At 42.2% G+C, this 19,780-nt stretch overlaps 1 pseudogene; it reads right to left on the reverse strand.

The window, feature by feature from the left end:
* Nucleotides 1-4,611: 4,611 nt before the first annotated feature.
* On the reverse strand, nucleotides 4,612-19,077 carry LOC101036408 (transcription factor BTF3 homolog 4 pseudogene; annotated as a pseudogene).
* Between the last annotated feature and the right edge of the window lie 703 nt (nucleotides 19,078-19,780).

Raw genomic sequence — 19,780 nt, forward strand, 5'->3', positions numbered from 1 at the left:
GAGCATTGGTGGCCAGGGCAGGGTGCGGCCTGGGGCCGTGAGACCCCGATCCAGCTGCAGCCTGGCCCCTCACTGGCACCAGGCGTGCATCAGAGAAGGGGGCAAGAGCGGCTGCGGCTGCAGAAATGGGGCATGCAGCCGGCCTGGCCCGGGACCAGTGAGCACCGGGAGGGGGGCACGGTCCTCCTGGGCCGCCGGCTTGTCTTCCGCACAACACCGTGTCCTTTTGGAACAGCTGTTTTCATTTTCCCCCTTCCTGGAGTGTCATCCAATTATCACTCCCACACACTTCTTGCAGCTGTACTTTACGGATGACAAACGTTTTTTGCTTTATTGTTCAGGGAGAGCTACAAACATGAAAAACAGCCGATAATTTATCAAGAGGTTTGAATACAAAATATGCAGCCAGAACCCAGAGTGGCTTCGGAGGTGACAGTCAGCAGCGCTGAGGCCCGTCTTCCGGAGGTGTGAACTGTTCAAGTTCAACCATAGCTTACTGGGGGACAGAGTGTTTTGTGAAAGGGCTAAAATAAAGTATTGGGTTTTTCTTTCCTTTCTTTCTTTCTTTCTTTCTTTCTTTTTTTTTTTTTTTTTTTTTTTTTTATGCTTTTCTCAAAAGGCTTCGTGCAAGTAACATAAAGGTGATAATTATTCACCGTGCTTGGAGCCTGTGAAAAATACAGGGCAGCAGGTTGGCACAGATGCAGGAAGGGGGTGGCTCTCCTCCTGGGTGTCTAACTGTCCTGTTTGCTCAGTCCTGAGGCGTTTCCTGGGACACAAAACCTTCAGTGCCAGCAGTTGGCTGGTTATCCCATAGAAACTCTTCTCAATGGGCAGAAGGGAGGCTTGTATCCTGGTTTAGATTAAGTCAAGGACAGTTTCTAAACAAAGCAGCTTTAGGGTAAACAGATTTTTCAGCGTGCTTTACCAAGGTCCTGAGGATATCACTCATAATTTTTAAAAAGCTCAATCACTTGAACAGTTACCACTTGCTCCTACATTCAGACGATCTGCGACACGCAGCTAAATGTTTGCACAGGGCTTAGAAAAACTCAGAGAAGGAAAACTGTGCCCTTTGAGTTCTGGGAGAGAGAGAGAGGAAAAAAATCACTTGCAAGAGATGTAAGCATGTGTTCCTTGGTGGCGATGCTTGCATTTGGTTTTCATTCGTTGTGCGCTGTAGAAAAACACACAGGCACGGAGCGACAATGCGGTGGAAACAGGGAAGTGGGCAGGGCGCATAAATCATCAGCAGGCCTGGGAAAGGAGCAGCGGCCAGCGGAAGGGTAAACTCTGGAAAGGTGGAATGATATCAGCCTGGCTACCCAAGTATGCGTCCTTTCTGCAAAGAGAACGCGACACAGCTGTTCCGAGGCTTGAGGAGATTATTACTGCAGAAATAGCATGTGTGCATTACTTTACCGTTTGCAAAGTACTTTCACCGGCTCTCTCCTTGTTCGTCCTCCCTGCACACCCTGAGATGTGGGGCGGGCAGGGTGAAGATTCGTAACTTCATTCTTAGAAACAGAGATGCCAGCTGGGCCAGAGGCTTGCTTCCGATCACATGGCTAATTAAATCAGAGAGCCAGAACTGAGTCTTGGTTTTCAGGACCCTATTCCACTAGAAAGTTTGACGTTTCAGAGGTTGTCGGGGTGAATACAAAACCACGGAAAATCCATACTAGTAGAAGCTTCTGGACCTATGGCTCTATCTTCCCAAGTTAAGGTGTAAGAACAAAGTCTAGAATAAGAAAAGGGGCAGTTTCACAGAGGAGGAAGAGCGAACGTTTACAATGGAAGGTCAGCTCTGCCGAAGCCCTAGGATGGTGACCTTGAGCCATTATTCAATCTCTTCAGCCTCTGGTTTTCTTGTTTGAAATGCGTGCGATACGATGGCTTCTGGAAGGGCTGTTGTGAGAATTACAGAAGGTATTGTGGGTAAAATGTCAATTTAGCACCGAAAAACTGGTCACTTTTTACTCTTACCGCTATGTTTACCAACGCAAATAGGGCAAGCAAAAGTGAATTTGGACAAGTTCGTTGAAAACAACTGCTGTGGTCACAAGAGGGTCCTTGAACGTCCTGAGGCAAGCTGCGTTTCCTCCAAATGCTTCTCCCGTTCGCAGGGAACATTCCTGTCTGGCCTGAGCCACCACCGCCATGAAGAAAGTGTCCCACTCTCCTGTATGGCCTCTGAAACACCGGAAAAGGAAATGTCAGAGACTTTGAGGGCAAAATGTCAGGACAGCAGGACAGTCAGGATAGAAATGTGGACAAGTGACAGGGACACTAATAGCCCTGAATGTCGTTGTGACATTCAGTTTACTCCTGTAATGCAGATGGCTCTGTCAGAGAAGACATCGAGTTAGAAGTTAGCCAGAGGATAAAATTAAATTCATGCCTGAACTCAGGAGGCGGAGGTTGCGGTGAGCCGAGATCGCGCCATTGCACTCCAGCCTGGGTAACAAGAGCGAAACTCCGTCTCAAAAAAAAAAAAAAAAAAAAAAAAAAAAAAAAAAAAAAAAAAAAATTAAATTAAATTCAGAGTCACGTATCAGCTGTGAACAATGCTACCTGGTCACTAAAGTCTGTGTTGTAACCCAACGTGGCTGCCGTCGCCTTGGTGGGTTCTTCAGAAAGAATCTATTTTAAACAAATTAACACACTGAAGACCTCTTTTTGCTTTAACTTTAGTCATCCCTGATACCACTCTAATGGACAATCAGGATTGCTCTAAAGAAAGTAGTCATCGAATGTATGTATTTAACTTAGTGCTCTTCTTTCCTTCAAAGGCATGTAACAACCTGGAAACAGAAGGGGCTTCAGGTCCCCTGGCTAGTCTAGATGGTTGGCTCTGCTATTATAACTAATTCTCCAGATTCCTAAAGGGGTTTATAATATGCAAAGTGCGTTTTTGTTAGTGAATGTCAAGAAGGTCCATCATACAGCATTTTGTTCTCTAAAATCTATTTACATCGTGAACATTTTCAAGACTTCTCCTAACCTAATGCAAAATAAAATCGAGACACAACAAATTAATAACATGTGACATATAAATACTGTAAACTCACATTTTCACCCTTATCTCATTTCTCTTTTCATTACTTTCATAAAATGATGTTTTCTCCTGCTAGGTCACCTTTGTTCTTCTGCAACCACAGAGGCCTGTACTCCCAGGCTGTTATCATGATGACTTTATCTCTAAGGTCTTACACTTGGTTTTAATTTCTTCTACTTTTCTTTTTTAATTGGACTTTCTATTCTACCTCTTTAAAATCACATTGTTCCCATATATATATATATATATATATATTTTTTTGACACATTACTTACCCATGGACTTACCCAAGCTTTCATAGTAGGATACATTAAGAGCTCTCCCGTGGGCTGTAACCTCTCCTGGTTCCTGTGGCTGTGGATAGGGAGGGGCTGGATGGGAAAGACTGAGTTTGAATCCAGGCTCTGCCTCTGAGCAGTTGATGACTCGACTGATCTCATCTACAGCATGATAGACTGCATCAGGCGCCATTCTTCGTCCCATCCTCTGCTACACCCTCAGAAAGGTAACCTTGTCATGCCCACCCACTCCAACTCTGGGCCTGGTCCCATGACTCGCTGTAAACAATGGGATGCTAGTGGAGGCTTGAAAACGAACCTGCACATTCTTCCTTTCCATCTTTCTCAATGCCATTGCCACAGGAGGACATGTCTGAGCTAGGCTGTTGAAGCATGAGATATGTGGACCCAACCTGGGTTGCACCAGATTCTAGCTGAGGCCATCCTGGGAGAGCTGCCACCTGGTCTGTCCCCTAAATACTGGTGACTGGCCTACCTGCATTTGGTTTCATGTACTTCAGCAGATTCAGCCCTGGCGCGTGAAGCCTGAACCAGAGCAGCTTCTGCCGGCATATTCCTGAGCACAGTGATTGCTATTTTCCACTGAGATTGTTTAGCTAAAAACCTGCAATGCTTGTGGCAATACAGAACTGAATCACTCTGGTTCCTCGCCTTTGGATATGTAAAATATTTGTGACTACCTCAAAAGTTCTAGTAAAGATGAAATGCTGTCATGCATCTAAAGCACTTCCCCTGGGGCCCGCCATATAGCACATGCCTGGTCAATATTAATTCTTACCATTCAGAGACTAGGGTCTGCCGTGACTCCTTTCAGTCTTGACTTTGCTGCGTGTTTCTTTTGGACAGATTCCTTCCTCTGAACGTACATTTATTTATTTATTTATTTATTTACACTACACTGTGAGTTTAAATCTTTAATCAAATTCCAAAGGTTATCGGCCATATTCCATGCCATGATTAGCTATCTATAAGCAATTTTGTTGACTGCATACAGATCAGTGTCAATGAAATAAAAAACAAAACTGTACGCTAGGCAAAGAACTTCATTAACCTTTGTTTCAAACTTGATTCCCAGGCTTCTTCAGCTTAATTAGCTGTAAAGGATGAATTGTGTATAAGAACAAGCTGAAAAGAGCTGCAGTGTCCGAGAGCCTTGGGCTTAAAAATACTAGAGATCTAGATTTTATGAGCTCCATAAACAAAAATTTCTTGAAAAGCAGTCATAATATAAAATAGCAGCTCCCAATACCTCCGTCAGGTTTTATCTTCAGAAGTTGACTCAATTCGGTTTGCCTCATTCTTGGAAGCCTCATCAAAATTCTCCACAAGATCTGGAACTTCACCATCATCCTCCTCTGCAGTAGCAGATGGTGCTTTTCCATCCACAGAGTGTTTGGGCGGAGTCTCAGCCAGTCTCCTGAAACTGGTCGGACCGTCTGCCCCGAGCTGGTTTAGGATGCTGGGTAGCATGTCTGCCAGCTGCTTTGTCTCAGCACGGCCTGTGACGGTGAAAGTGTTCACTGCCCGAGACGCCTGAACTTTAGGGTTGTGAAAGCGGATCGCTGTTCCTTGGTTTGTAAACACATTCACTTCTTCAGTATCAGAGATACTGTTTACCTCGAACTTCTTTAAGGAGAACTGACGTTGTTATCATCTGCTGTGGCTGTTCTATGAACCACCTTCTTCTTTCTGTGAGCAGTTCTTTTCCCACCAACCCGCGCTTATGCCTGCAGTTTGGCAGGATTTTCCTGGTTCATGATTTTCTCTTTTATCCTGTCGGAGCGGATAAGCAGCCACACAGGGGACTAGGGTTGGTGCTCAGGGGGTCTCGGGTGGACCAGCTGAGATTAGGCACACACACGCGGGGATGTAGGATCCTGAACATATATCTCTTTTTGTTGGAAAGCAAATTATTTTGTTAAGCATGTCACATGTTTAACTATGCCTTAACTCTATTTATTTTTCTCGATCCTTCTAAAGCTGATGAGGTTTACTTTTTACTTTGCCCTCTACCGTTACGACAGGTGTAGACTTCCTTTTGTATTCCATTACTCATAACTCCACAGTTTGCCTTTGTAGATTCTTGGTCACCTCTAATCTATTAATTCCTGTTGGTGCTATTTTTTTTTTTTTGACATCTTTGCTTTTATTTCAGTGATAACCTCTTTTCGACTGGGCATGTCGGATTGGCGGTTTGCCCTTCTACCCATTTTTTCATTCCAACATTCCACAAAATGTAAATGTAAATGTATAACGATTTCCATTGATCATGTGGAATCCCCTCTCTCCAATGGCACGTGCACCCTGCCTGGTCAGGCCGCTGGCAGCATTAACAATTAGGATCAAAGCTTAAACCAGGAATATACTTACCAGCCATTGCAACACAAAGGAATCAATTTCTGTTCCACTCACACGTATTTTTTCAGAAGACAGAATTATGCTCATCTCGGGACAGTACCTACTGAGAAAGAAATGTCTGACTAGGTATGTGGTATAGACTGAACTTTTTGTTCTCTGCGAGCTCGCATATTAAAGCCAAGTTCTCTAACGGTATTTGAAGGTGGAGCCTTTGAAAGGTGCTTAGGTTATGAGGGCAGATCCCTTATGCATGAGATTAGTGCCCACGTAAAGAGATCCCAGAGAGACTCCTCACTCCTTCCACCACGTGGAGACACAGAGACGATGGGTGCTTATGAGTTCGGTAGGTGGTTCTCTGCAGGTGTTTTGGTCTTGATTGCAGCCTCCAGAATGGAGAATAATACAATTTGGTTATTTATAAGCTACCCAATTGATAGCATTTTGTTACAGCAGTGCAAATGGGCTGAGACAGTATGTGATTTAACACCTTTGATTTTCTGGTTTCCCCAAGAGCTCTCTTGAGTCATGAGATTAATGCAGGACAGAGGTAAAGTGTGGAGAAGTTGTGAAAGGGCGATGTGGAGAGAAGCCTCAAGTAGATATCCTAAGAGGAATGAAGTAGAAGACCTGCTTGCCACTGGGCGTGGTGGCTCATGCCTCTAATCCCACCACTTTGAAAAGCCAAGGAGGGCACCTAGCTTAAGCCCAGGAGTCTGACGCCAATCTGGGCAACATGGCAAAACCTTGTCTCTACAAAAAAATGCAAAATTATCTGGGCATCATGGCACATGCCTGCAGTCCAAGCTACTCAAGAGGCTGAGGTGGGAGGATAACTTGAGCTAGAGAGGTGGAGGCTGCAGTGTGATTCCTCTACCGCACTGCAGCTGGGGCAACAGAGCAAAACCTTGTGAGAGAGAGAGAGAGAGAGAGAGAGAGAGAGAGAGAGAGAGAGAAAGGAAGGAAGGAAGAAAGAAAGAAAGAAAAGAAAGAAAGAAAAAGGAAGGAAGAAAAGGAAGGAAGGAAAGAGGGAAAGAGGGATAAAAGGAGGGAGGGAGGAATTAACAGAGGAAGGAAGGGAGGAAGGATAAGGGAAGGGAAGAGAAGAGAAAAGAGGGGAAGGGAATAAAGAAAAAAGGAAAGGAAACTTGCTGGAAGCAGAGAGAAAGAGGAACTGTGGTGTGTCACAGTAGCGCATGATTCTTTTATGGTACCTGCAGGCATAAATTAATTAAAACTCACATTCACATGTATTCCCATCATGATAACTGCAATATAGAAGGAGAGCAACATTTTCAGAATATCCTGTTGACCAAGTCAGGGAAAAATATAACAAGGCTTTAAAAGTTTTTAAATAGAAAGCTGAAAATGGCACTAAACTGGAAAATCAACACACTCGATTGGTCTCTCTCTCTCGTCAGATATTCAGGTCTCACAAAATAAACAGGTTTTGATGGCGGCATTTCAAACACTGACATCCATAAGCTATGAAACAAACATCTTACTCTTCTAATGGATGACTAGAGTAGACTGGTTTTTTGGTTTGGATTCATCCATGCATCAGCCATTGGGCAAGATAGTTTTCATTAACTTCTTCCATTGTCAGGCACTATCAGAAATGCAAAGGACTCTAAAACAGTCCATTTTGCTCTCTGTGTTCATTGTGAGCAGCTGGATTCGGACATGAAAAGTCAACACAGCAAAATATGACAGGAGCTGTGACAGCAGCATCTGCAAAGGAGGCTCACGGTGTGGGAGGCCAGGGGCCCTCCTTGTACAGTGCGGAGAGGTAAACAGCTGTTGCAGGTGGCGAGGGCTGGGCAGAGGCGTTCCTGGCAGAAGCAGCAGTAGAAGCAAAGGTACGGGAGATGTGGGGCAAGGAGCGGTGTGACAGCTGGAACTGGAAACAGCATTTCGCAAGAACAGGGCTGGAGGGAGGACTGCTGAGACAAACCACAGTAGCCAGAATACAGAGGGCTTTGTGTGCCGTACCGAGGAGTTTGCGCCCATCCTACAGGCAATGGGAGCTGTTCCAAGTTCTCAGTCAGGGTCAGCGTGATCAGACGTGTGTTTGGAAAGAGACGTTTGCACCAGGTAGAGAATGGGTTGGAGAGACATGAGTCAAAAGCCCAGTTGAGAAACCAATTATTTAAGACAAGAATGGTGAGAAACAGTGCTAAGATAGTAAGCAAGTCAGCTCACTGTTTCTACTCATTTAGACAAATAACTAAGAACGTCTAAAATGCACATGGCTGTGCTAAATATCATAGAGGGTGTGCAGAAGAATATGACTAAAGCTCTGCCATCATTAAGATGACAATCTGGCAAAGCAGATACTATTAACACGACACGGGCTATACCAGGGGATGATGTGGAACCTGACAGAAGAGGTACTATGAACATCTGCAGAGATTCAGATGGGAAAGTGAATACGTCCTGTTGGGTCAACCGGAAAAAAATTTGTGAATGTTGTAGGCTATCAGACAGGCTTTGAAAGAAGAGTGAGCTTTTTTAGAGGAACATTCTGGAGGAGAACTCACCAAGTGAGGTGACAGCATGAGAAAAAGGCATCGGGCCATATGCATAGCCCACTTTTGATGAGCAGTGAGCCACCCTGTTGGTACTTGTAGAGGAGATGTGTGAACTGAGACTGGAAAGGGAGTTGGTGCCATATGGTGGAGGCTCTAACATGCAAGAGTGAGCAATTTATACTTAATCTGGTATATCTTGGGCAAGCACCGAAGGGTCTAACGAAAGAAGGGACATACTAGAAGATACCTTTGAGAACGCCTTACCTATCATCACTGGATAGGATGAATTAACAATAGGGAAACCAGAAAAAGGTTATTTGCATTAGTGTGAGATCACAGAGGCCAGAATAAAAAAGATACATGGGAAATGGAAGGAGGGGCTCAGGACTAGAAGTCAGTGCTATGGGTCTCAGTAGTGGGTTGGGTGGGGAGGGTTGGGGGGTGGGGGCTGACTAAGCTGAGCACCATACACAGATATACCTTCTTTTTTTGTCTTTCATACTGTGTTTTTACTGCGTCGTCCCTGTTTAGATATGTTTACTTTAAAATCACAAATACTTTTCAGGATGCTGCAGTTGACTACAGTATTCAGTACATTCACATGCGGTACAGGTTTGTAGCCCAGGAGCACCGGGCCATGCCGTATCTCCTAGGCTATACCAAATCTCATGTCAAATTTGAATCCTGAGTGATAGAAGTGGGGCCTGGTGGGAGGTGATTGGATCACGGGGGCAGATTTTCTCCTTTGGTGCTATTCTCAGATAGAAAACTCAGAGTTTTCGCGAGAGCTGAAAAGTGTGTGGCTCCTGCCCACTCTGTCTCTCTTGTTCCTTCTCCAGCCATATAAGCCTTGCCTGCTTCCTCTTCAAGGTCCACCATGATAAAGCCGAGCAGATGCTACCATGCTTCCTGAACAGCCTGCAGAAATGTAAGCCAAATAAAACTCTTTTCTTCATAATTACCCAGTCTCAGGTGTTTCTTGATAGCACCACGAGAATGAAGTAATACACTATCTGTATTCTATCTAAATACATATATATATATATATATATATATATATATATATATATATAGCTATCTTTTATCTATGTATCTCTGTGTCTTGCTCTGTATCTCTTTTGCCCGCCTATCTATCTAGTTATCTACCTATCTGTGATGATTAATTTTATGTATCAATTTGTCTAGCCCATGCCACCCAGTTGATTGGTCAGGTATCAGTCTACATGCTGCTATGAGGGTATTTTATAGATGCGATTAATATTTAAATCAATAGACTTTGAGCAAAGCAGATGACCTTCCATGATGTGGGTGGGCTTCATCTAATCAGTTGAAGATCTTCCGAGAAAAGACAGAGGTCCCCAGAAGAAGAAGGAATTCAGCTTTCAGACCGCCTTTGGATTCAGGGCTGCAACATGAACAACTGCCAGCATTTCAAACCTGCCCTGCAGATTTTGAACTTGCCAGCCTCTGTAATTGTACGAGCCCATTCTTTAAAATCTCTCTCTGTCTCGTTTCCTCTCTTCTCAATTTCTTTCTATGTATATATCTGTATCCTATTGTATGCTGTTGGTTCTGTTTCTCTGGAGCACTCACCCATTGTCTATCTCATCTTTTTTAAAAAGGTAAACTCCACAGGAGAATACTATGTTCATTGCTTTTTATTTTATTTACTTACTATCTGTAAATATGGTCTATCTCAGTCTTATCTGTATAAGCATGCTTCATATGGATACACAACACTGTACATCTGTCCATGTAGGAGGATCGAACACTTCAGCCACATCGAGCATCCTTGTTTTATACTCTTTGCGTACATTTCAGAGTATATCTGTGGTGTACATTTCTAACAGTGGAATTGCCAGGACGGTGAGTATGAGCATATTACATTTTGATAGAAATTACTACGTTGCTCGCTAAAAAGTTTGCACCAATTTCCAAAACTGGCACCAGTCAATGAGAAGCATTGTTTTCTGTACTCCCGTCACCATGTATCATTGTCAGGTAAAAAACAGAATCTCACTGTTTTGAAACTTAGATTTCTTTAACTGCACGTGAAAATTAGAATTCAAAATTACAGCTTACTTTGTTGGTATCATTGCAAACTCATGCCTGTTTATTTGGTCTGCAAAAATATATGCCGTGTTTTGATGAGACAATGAGCCCCAATGCTAAGGCAAGCCTATATGTAGCACCATAGGCATTCAGTTTTGACCTCTAGAGCTGCTGGCTCCATTGGCTTCCTCAGTCATTTGGTTAACCTCATAGTAACATGACTTTGCATTTGATGTGACTGCACTTTCAAGATCCACCTAGAGCATTATGGTAGGTAGGCATTTATTGTTTAAAACTAAGGCTAAAAATTAATTGTTGCATTTTATTAAAGTATTTGTAAAATTTTAATAAATATTACTGATTTTTTTAAAAACAGAGACCATTTATGGTCATATCACAAGTCTATTTCATATACTATTATATATTCCTATATAATGTAGGAACAAATCCAACAAAATATTAAAATTTGTTGGGATAATTTTTTAATAAAAGAAATCATAAAGCTTCATTGCTCAGCATTCAAAATGGCTTGTATAAATGGACAGATATCTCCTATCTATATAAGTTGGCTAGGCTCGTGTTTTAAGGACATCAGATCTCCCAGATTGATTCAATGTAATCCAATAAGAATTCCAGTAGGTTTTTGGTAGAACTTAAAATGCTAAATTCAAAGTTTAGATAAAACTGTCCATTTACGTGTTTTATATAAAAGGGCGAAGAATAGCTAAGCCATTCATGAAATGGAAGAATCAAGTGGGAAGACTTGGTCTAACAAATATCAAGAATTATTATGAAACTGATGTAACAAAGGCAGGGTAGTCAAGGAGAGGACAGACGTTAGCAGCTCAATGAGAAAACATGTGTGTACATTTTCAGAAGTGGCACTGTGGAAGCAAGGAGATGACTGGGTTCCCAACAAATGGTGATAAGAACCTTGCATACCTGTATAAGAAAAATGAAATTGACACTTATCTTACAACATAGCCAAATTAGTTCCATTGTATTAAAAGAAAAATTGTAATAAATACATAAAACTTTCAGAATATAAGATAGAAGCATATCTTCATGGTCTCATAAATCCAAAAAAAGTACTAACATTTGTTGTGATAATTTTTAATTTGTTTAAATTTAAATTTAAATTTAATTTGTTTAATTTTAAAACAAGTTAAAATTTAATTTTAATTTTTTTAATTTTAAAATTTGTTGGGATAATTATTTCTCTTGTAGGTTTCCCCTTACATTTTTAGCTTAATACTTTTATTCCCATTAATGAAAATTGTAATTAGACTTAAGGAGCTAAAGAAACTATGTAAACTATTGAGAGCTGATTGTCCAATTTGGTATTCATTAAAGTATAAAATGCCATTTTGATATGATTTAGTTGGGTAGAAATACAAACAAGATATTTTGTGGTTTGTTGGTTGCAAGAATAAAACAGGTTTTATCTTTGTTTCCCTTTAAGAGGAAATCCACAAGATAACTCAGGAGAAGACTTTAACTGTGGGGTGCTCAGGTAGCCAGTTTTTCATCTGGTTTAACAAGAAGATGCCAATAGCTCACTCAAATGCTCTTGCTAAAAATACATCAGTAGTTAAAATATGACATGTTGCTGCAGTGATTTCTGCAATAACGCCTTCATAGGTTATAGTAAAAGTTATTCCAAGAGGGGTAAGAAGGAAGCCACATTTTATGGACCTTGCAACAAGCCGGCATCAGTAATTTCAATCGACGTATTTGGTGAGCTTCATGCTGAGAAGGTGTGATACTCCACAAATGAAGAGATGCCGCTAGAAAGACAGAGATTAGCTTTTTGGAGTGTGGCTGGAATGAGTTAAGATAGCCGGGGTCCCAGTGTTTGGCCAGCAATGAAATCATAAATCGCAGAGCGATGGTTCCAAGTGGTTTTGGCTAGAGAAGACGATGCTGCCTGACCTTCTGGTCCTGACACTTAATTACTCCGAGAGAGTAAGCTCCCGATTCTCCTTAGGCAGCCAACTTCAGAATGACAGGCCTGGGCCTGGAGAAATGGTTACCCCAAACCCCTGCCGCTGATCCATTCTGAGGCGAGGCCCAGGCTGGCAGGGAGCCTTCCGGCCACTCCTGTTTCTCGAGTAAAGAAGGCATCTGATTGAGGGTGGCACAGTTAAAGGGCGTGTTACACGCCTCCAGAATCGGTGTGACGCCTCGCTAATGCTAGAGCAGAGTGAAGTCAAATAAATAGGTAGAGGAAGTAACAAAAGATGCTGCTTTTGCTGAGGCTTGTTTCAGGGTTTAAGGATCTGGTGTGGAAACCGCAGAAAAGTTTGGGACCTTTGGCTCAAACATTCGCAATTCCCATTCCGGTAGAAATGGTGATCTACCCCATTATCAAAAACGTATTTATTTTGGCTCTGAAGCCTCTTATGTCAAAGCTAAGGAATTTATAATGAGAGAACTACTTTCGTAAGAAAAGACTAGGAAACTTACCTATTTCAAAATCTACCTAAGCCCTGGCTTAGACTCCATCTGGCCAGTTACCAACTGGGCACTAAAAATGCAGGCAGAGGATTTTATTTTCTTTGCTAAGGTTGATATACTATTGATAAAACTGATATATTGCTGAATCTATTTGACAATAAATTCCTATTGGAAGCCTCATTTCTTTATAATCCTGTAGGAGGTATTGAAAATATTTGGAGCTTGAAGGGTCAGCAAAAAATACACATACAGAAATTTCAATAGCCATAGTTGTAGAAATACTGGCAAACAAATTCTACAAATTGGAGAATTGCACTTGTCCACTGATTAAAAATGAATTGGCAAGTATAGTTCGGTTGTTAAAAGAGGATAATATCCCAATGCTTGATATGAATAAAACATGCAGGGTGCATGTAGCCAGAGCGAAGCACGAATGCCAGGGTATTATTGATAACTGACGGCTGGCTGTTTATTGAATCTCCTATCCTTGGACCTCAGAACTTCTCTCTTGCTGTTTGCTTTGAATTTCCATATTGGACCTATTTACTTTTCTTCCCCCCAACTGAGGACTCGAAACTAATTTGTGCTTGTATTAAAAAAGCTTCCAGTACTAAAGTTAACTGCAGATGTACAAAGACTCTGTTAATCATCGTGTGTTTTCTTACAGCACATCCCATACAAAGTGTGTTTTGACAGAGGAGATGGTTCTTAGCTTTCAGCTCGATATGCATGCTGTGTCTTTTTTTAATTTAATGAATTTTAGACTTATGACCATTCTTTGTGTGGCAGTTACTATTGGTCTGTAGATTGCTATCTGTCTGGATATTTATCCTTTCCAGCAAGTTTCATCTGCTAAATAAAAATCGGTCAATTCCTACCTAAGGTGACTTGAGAGGCCAACAAGTAACAGTCCCTCCTCAGAACTAGGCCAGCCATCCACGACCATCTTCAGCCACAATTTCTATGGAGCATACTCCATGTGCCAGTCACTGTGTGTCTCCCTGTAGGGACACACATGTGCACTCCAGGGCAAACCCCCAGACTTCTGTCCTTCATAAGAGTCACTCGGCTAAGAGATGATGTCCCGACTTCCAATTTTATCTATGTCCTCCCTTGTGAAACATTTGAGCTGATTTTCCTCTTTTCTTTCTTTTTATGGAAATGGGGTCTCACTGTGTTGCCCAGGCTTGTCTCAAACTTCTGACCTCAAATGATTCTCCAGTCCCAGCCTCTGGAAGGATGGGGATTACAGGCAGAGCCACTGTATCTGGCTTGATTTTCTTCTTTGTGGGTTGACCAAGAGGGAAAATAACTGCCTCATCCAGCATTTATTCAAACAAGAGGAGATTTACAGCTTGCCACAAGAGGGGCAAGGCGTGTCTCAGACATGGGTGCGATCCCACCAGCTCAGCTTGAGCCCTCCTCTCTCTCTGGCTCCGCAGCTGTCCTCAGTTCGCCACCCAGCTGAGAGTCGAATCCAATCCAGGGAAGCTCTGACCTGCTGGTGAGGCGAGGTGCAGAAGGAGTCCCTGACTTTGGCCACATGCACTCGTTTGTTTACTGAGAGGCGAAGGCAGTTTTCTGTTTCTATAGTAATGGCACCTGCAATCCCCACAGCTCATGCACTGTGGAGCCAAGCTACACCGCTGAAACGATTAACTTCGGAGCCCTGGCTGCCTCACAACTCTGCCTTCACTATTCCTCTGAGGCATTAAAAGGATTTTTGGTATTCAAACGTTTTTCACTGTGGAGTCTTGGTCCAAAGGAAATATCTGGCAGAGAAGAGACAAAATCAAGCCTTTTCGGTTGCATCTTGAATACTTGAGGCCTGGCTCTCTGCATCTCTATTTGTTTCCCCCAGGGAGTTTTCTGGGTACGGACCTGAGTGTGGCTGTAGGGTGTGGTCCTCATCTGTAAGGGGTGCTACTGGCTTCATAAATGAGAGAACTGGACTTGGAAGTACTATGTCCGGCCCAGTCCCCTACAGCACAGGGCCTGTGTGGACTATCGCTTCCAAACCACGCTTCTGACTATGCAAGGGTCATAGATGGAGCGTTCTCAGAAATATGTTAACTCTGGGTGACACTTTCTCAGTGTTTAGTAGAAGGGAGTTAGGTCTTAGGAGGTCAAGGGCGTGGGACAGATAGCTGGAGGAGGGCCAGGGGAAGAGCTGCTAGTCTGTCTTGTATTGGAGAAAGGAGCCACTAGAAGAGACGTCACAAAGCAGCTCTGTCTCCTTCCACACTTAGCCATGCAACCCTTCTCTAGGTGCTTGGGCTGTCAAGGGGTAGCTTGCCATTCTTTGATCCTTTTATAATCACAGTTCCAGCCCACAGAAAGAGCGAGGAAAACCTCAGCTCCCCAAGGCCCAAAGGTGGTCAAGAAGGAATGATGAAGAGGTTTAATTTTTAAAAATAATGATACGATCTTTCTGCTTTAAGAAACTGAGAATTTTGTGAAGTTCTAAAACAGAAAGAAACAAAAAAATAATTATTTCGTCTCTTTCACCCTTCCTTGAATGAAAAAGAAATTCTTTAAAAATGAGCCACTTCCCCATCAGTTTTGTTTCTGGATCCCTGTGATGTCAATCTTCCCATACACCCATGAGTGGTATTGAATAGCTGTAAGTCTTAGGATCTGAAATTCTCTAGTTTCTAATGTATTCACATGACATCAATCCGTTCAACAGATGATATTTAACTTATATAAATGTTTGATTTTTTTTTTTATTTTTAAAAGTCATTTAAAGCTAGTCTTGAATAGCTAGAATTCATTTCGGATTTTCTTCAAATCTTTCCGGATTTAATAGCATAATTTGTGTTTCATGCCAGCCCACCCAAGGTGTTAGCAGAGATGGAATCTCTGATACAGTGTAGTTTTTAATGGCCTGTTACATTATCCTTTTCTATTAGACTCTATAAATATTGCAATGCATTTCCAAATAGAACACCAGTTGAATGAAACCATGGGTTTAACTTAATATTATATTATTTCTTAAGAAATAGTAATGTGAAAAATACAAAATAAATGCAATTAAGACTTCAAATACCTTTTATATGACAGCCAAGCAAAACTTAATTAAAGTTAATCATAAAAGCTTAAAATACCATCTATTTTATGGGATCATTTTGGTACAGTATGTGTCAGGGACCTATCTATAAGCCAATTGTCTTTTACTGCCGAATTTTATAGCCCGAAAAGCAATAGTGTGAGAATATAATATTTAAAAAGAAGTGAAACAAGCATAAGTTTATTTGACTTGAAGGCTTGGATGCTGCTTTCACGAAGATTTGCTTTTTATATGGTATTAATCAGTTACCATAAAGGCAGAGTGGTTAATAAAGTCTTCTAATCCATTCTGCCAAAATCGGAGCTTGGTTTTTGCAAAAATACCAGCGACATTTTGGTTGGACTGGGATGTAAGATGACTAGAGGATTAACTGCACACAGCGTTGAGAAGGGCATCATCTACGACCTTTAATTTAAGTTAACAGTTTTAGTGCCTTTTCAGGAACCTCGTTCCAGGTATTTTATGGTCAATCTTTAAGTTAACACTGTTTTCTCATGCTACAACTACTTTGGATGCGAATTAACCATTTAGTTGTATATTAATTAATTTTGCTCTAATGTAAGTCTATTTAATTTGATCCTCTCTTCTTGCTGTCTGGCCACAGAATGAGAAACACTCGGGAGGAAGAGACAAGTACCCCTCCGCTGCACAGGACTTCAGCTAGGGAGCTCCAAACCCGAGCGTACATTGTCAGTGTAGCTGGAGAGGTGAGTGAAGATGAGACCATCTTACAGGAAGCCCAATTCTAAGAATGGAACAGAAATTTGAAAATAACTCTCCTGATTTTATATTATTTTTTTGCAGAACTGTCCCGGAAACTGCAATCACATATTCCTACAACATCTGAGCATACTGTGATACCTAAAAACAAAAGCATTTGTTATCTCGTATGCCAGATTTTATAATTTAAAATCTGATATTCCAAAGAGTTTTTTCTGAAGAAACTTCCCAACACAACGAAAACAATAACTCAACAGCACACACACAGAGAAACAAAAGAAAGAAATTGCAGACTATCAGAGGAATTTGCTTTTACTAGCATAGAATGGAGAAAAATAGGGAGTAGAAAAAAAAAAAAAACTTACTAAATTTTTACTCTACCTAATTTAGTTCTTATAAATAATTTCTTTCCACCAAAAAAGAAGAATGCAATGAAAGTTTTCCAACTCATTCTTTTGTTCCAGAGATTTATTGCTGTGAAAATGTTAGCTCTCGTCTGATTTAGTGTCTGGGTGGTGGTGTTCCCTGGTAGAAAAAGAAATCCCTTGACAAGCCCAGGCAGTCTTGGCCCCTGGAGGTCTTCCAATAATTAGAGTCAAGCAAATCCTGGGAGGAAACCAGTAAGTCTGAGAAGCATTCCTCTTGTCTCTCTGTCGTTCTCTGCACACTTGGAATTATTCTGATAAACCCACTCTGTGTCTCATGAACTCAGCTTGCTAAGCTGTTGAAACTAAGGTAGAGATAATTGACGGGAGATGAAAGAGCCTGGATGCTGGGCTGGAAGCACTGGGGGTGTGAGCAGTTCTGAGCTGCGAGCTGCAGTATCATGGGAGTACAGACAGGCAGCGTAAACACGGTGATTACGGGCCGGCGCTTTCAGATGAGTAAACTATGTGGGAGTAAATTCCAGGCTGCTTTTCCTTTGCAGAAACAACAGTTTCGGGTTCCTGCTGTTTCGTTTGATTCATTTCTACTGCAAGGCTCTAGCGGTATAAAATGGCATGAAAGCGCCCATTTTGCACTGTGCTGGGATTGCATCCCGCAGCATAAGAGCCTGGCCAGTGTGCCCAATCTCTGAGTACGATCACAGAAAATTCAGCTGTGCCATAGAATAACTGCTCTTAAATGAGGAATGCTGTCAATAAAATTGATCCTTCCAGAAACCCAGAGGCAGATTGGTCACACGTTGAACACACCAAGACAGATGGCCAACACATTAAACTGAGAGAGGCATCTAAATTCGATGACTCTCTAGTTAGGGAACTTCTGATCCCAGTAATTTCAAGACCTGCATAATGGTGGAATCTGCCTCTCCTAATCTGTCTTTCTATTCCCTGCTCCAAAGGGAACCTCCACCCTCGTGAGGCTAGCCATGGGCTCTCTAGAATTACCCCTGACTTTAGGTCTTCATTCATATACGACATGTATTCCTCATCAAGGTTTTTATTTATTTTTACTAGTTAGCTATTTCCTAGATTAAGGTGCTGATTTACCTTATATTAAGCTGTGAAAGTTCTCATTATTTTAGTCGACACATTAAACCTAGAGAGGCATCTAAATTTTATGACTCTCTAATTAGAAATGAATTTCTAAAATTTTTTTCTAAGCCATCTGAAGGGATGGTATCCCACTAACCCTAACACAACGGGACACAGAGAGAATTGAGCAGAGTAGATTGGTTAACTTGAATTTTCTTTAAAGCCCTGGATCTCTCTGGGGAGAACTGATAGATGTCCCTAGGAGTTCATATGTATAATGCTCTCAGAACAGTGTCTGTGGCCTAGTAAACACCCGGTGTTAGCCTTTATCTTTTCTTCACTTTTCACCGTTTGGTAGTAAAGACAAAGCTGGATGTCTTTTGAGTCTTACAAATAACCAGTGTGAAGCAGAGACGTGACAAGACTCCCAATGCTAACTGAGGTCCTAAGTGAGAAGACATTGCCACCTCACCTGACCTTATGCCACTGCCCTCTAAATTCTGTTGATTCACGGATTAGAGGGAAAGGAGATGAACAGGCTCCTCCGCACTTTCTAAAAGCCCAGTCTGGCCACATTCCCAGCTGTAAGCAAGTGGTGGATATGCCCAGCCTTTGCGTGTTGATGTTTCTTTCACACGTGCTGAGATTCAGAGATGGGAGGGCACCCCCTCCCACGGTCAGTTTCTAGGGAAGGGCAGGATTGAGATTTTCTTTTCTGCCACTGGTGAGAGCAAGGTTAACTTGAAAAAGGATCCAGGATGCAGAAAGAATTGAAAACACACCAAAAAAAGATGTCGAGCAATGTTTTCATGTAAACCTTGATATACTTCAGACGCTCATCTGAAGCGTTGGGTGTACACGATTTGTGGAACTTTTTAATGGCAACAGAGTCATTGCCACATTTTGTTGGGCCAGTGAAATGCAAATGGGCCTTGTCTACATGTCCTCTTGAGGAGATTTCAAGCCTCCACTCGAAGGCTCCTTCAGGTTCCTCACAGGCTACCCTCATCACTGGATATAATAACTCTGACTTGGCACAGTCTGGTTCCTTGTACATGTCAGCAACCCAGCTCAATGTCTGTTAGAACCACACACAAACTCTCATGTGTTCTGTCCACTGCCTCTTCCTGAATGAATCTGCCCACATCGCATGTTCTGATGCTTTGGAAACCCTAAAAACCACTACACAACAACACAAAAGCAAACATAAACTCACAATACCATGCTTATTAGTCCATTCTCCCACTGCTGTAAAGACATACCAGAGACTGGGTAATTCATTTCAGAAAGAGAATTAATTGGCTTACAGTTCTGCAGGCTGTACAGGAAGCATAGCCGCTTCTGCTTCCAGAGAGGCCTCAGGAAGCTTCCAGTCAAGGTTGAAGGCAAAGGGGGAGTGAGCTTCCCCCTATAATGTTCTCATGGTAGTGAATAAGTCTTACAAGATTTGATGGTTTTATAAGTGGTTTTCCCTTTTGCTTGGCTCTCATTCTGTCTTGTCTGTGGCCATGTAAGGTATGCTTTTAGCCTTTTGCTGTGATTGCGAGGCCTCCTCAACCATGTGCAACTGTGAGTCTATTAATCCACTTTTTCTTTATAAATTACCAAGTCTCAGGTGGGGTTGAAGCCCCCACACAGAGTCCTTATTGGGGCACTGCCTAGTGGAGCTGTGAGAAGGGGGCCACCGTCCTCCATACCTCAGAATGGGAGATCCACCGATAGCTAGCACTGTGCACCTGGAAAAGCTGCAGGCACTCAAT

Source organism: Saimiri boliviensis, chromosome 16 (assembly GCF_048565385.1).
Source record: "Saimiri boliviensis isolate mSaiBol1 chromosome 16, mSaiBol1.pri, whole genome shotgun sequence".
Classification (NCBI taxonomy): Eukaryota; Metazoa; Chordata; class Mammalia; order Primates; family Cebidae; genus Saimiri; species Saimiri boliviensis.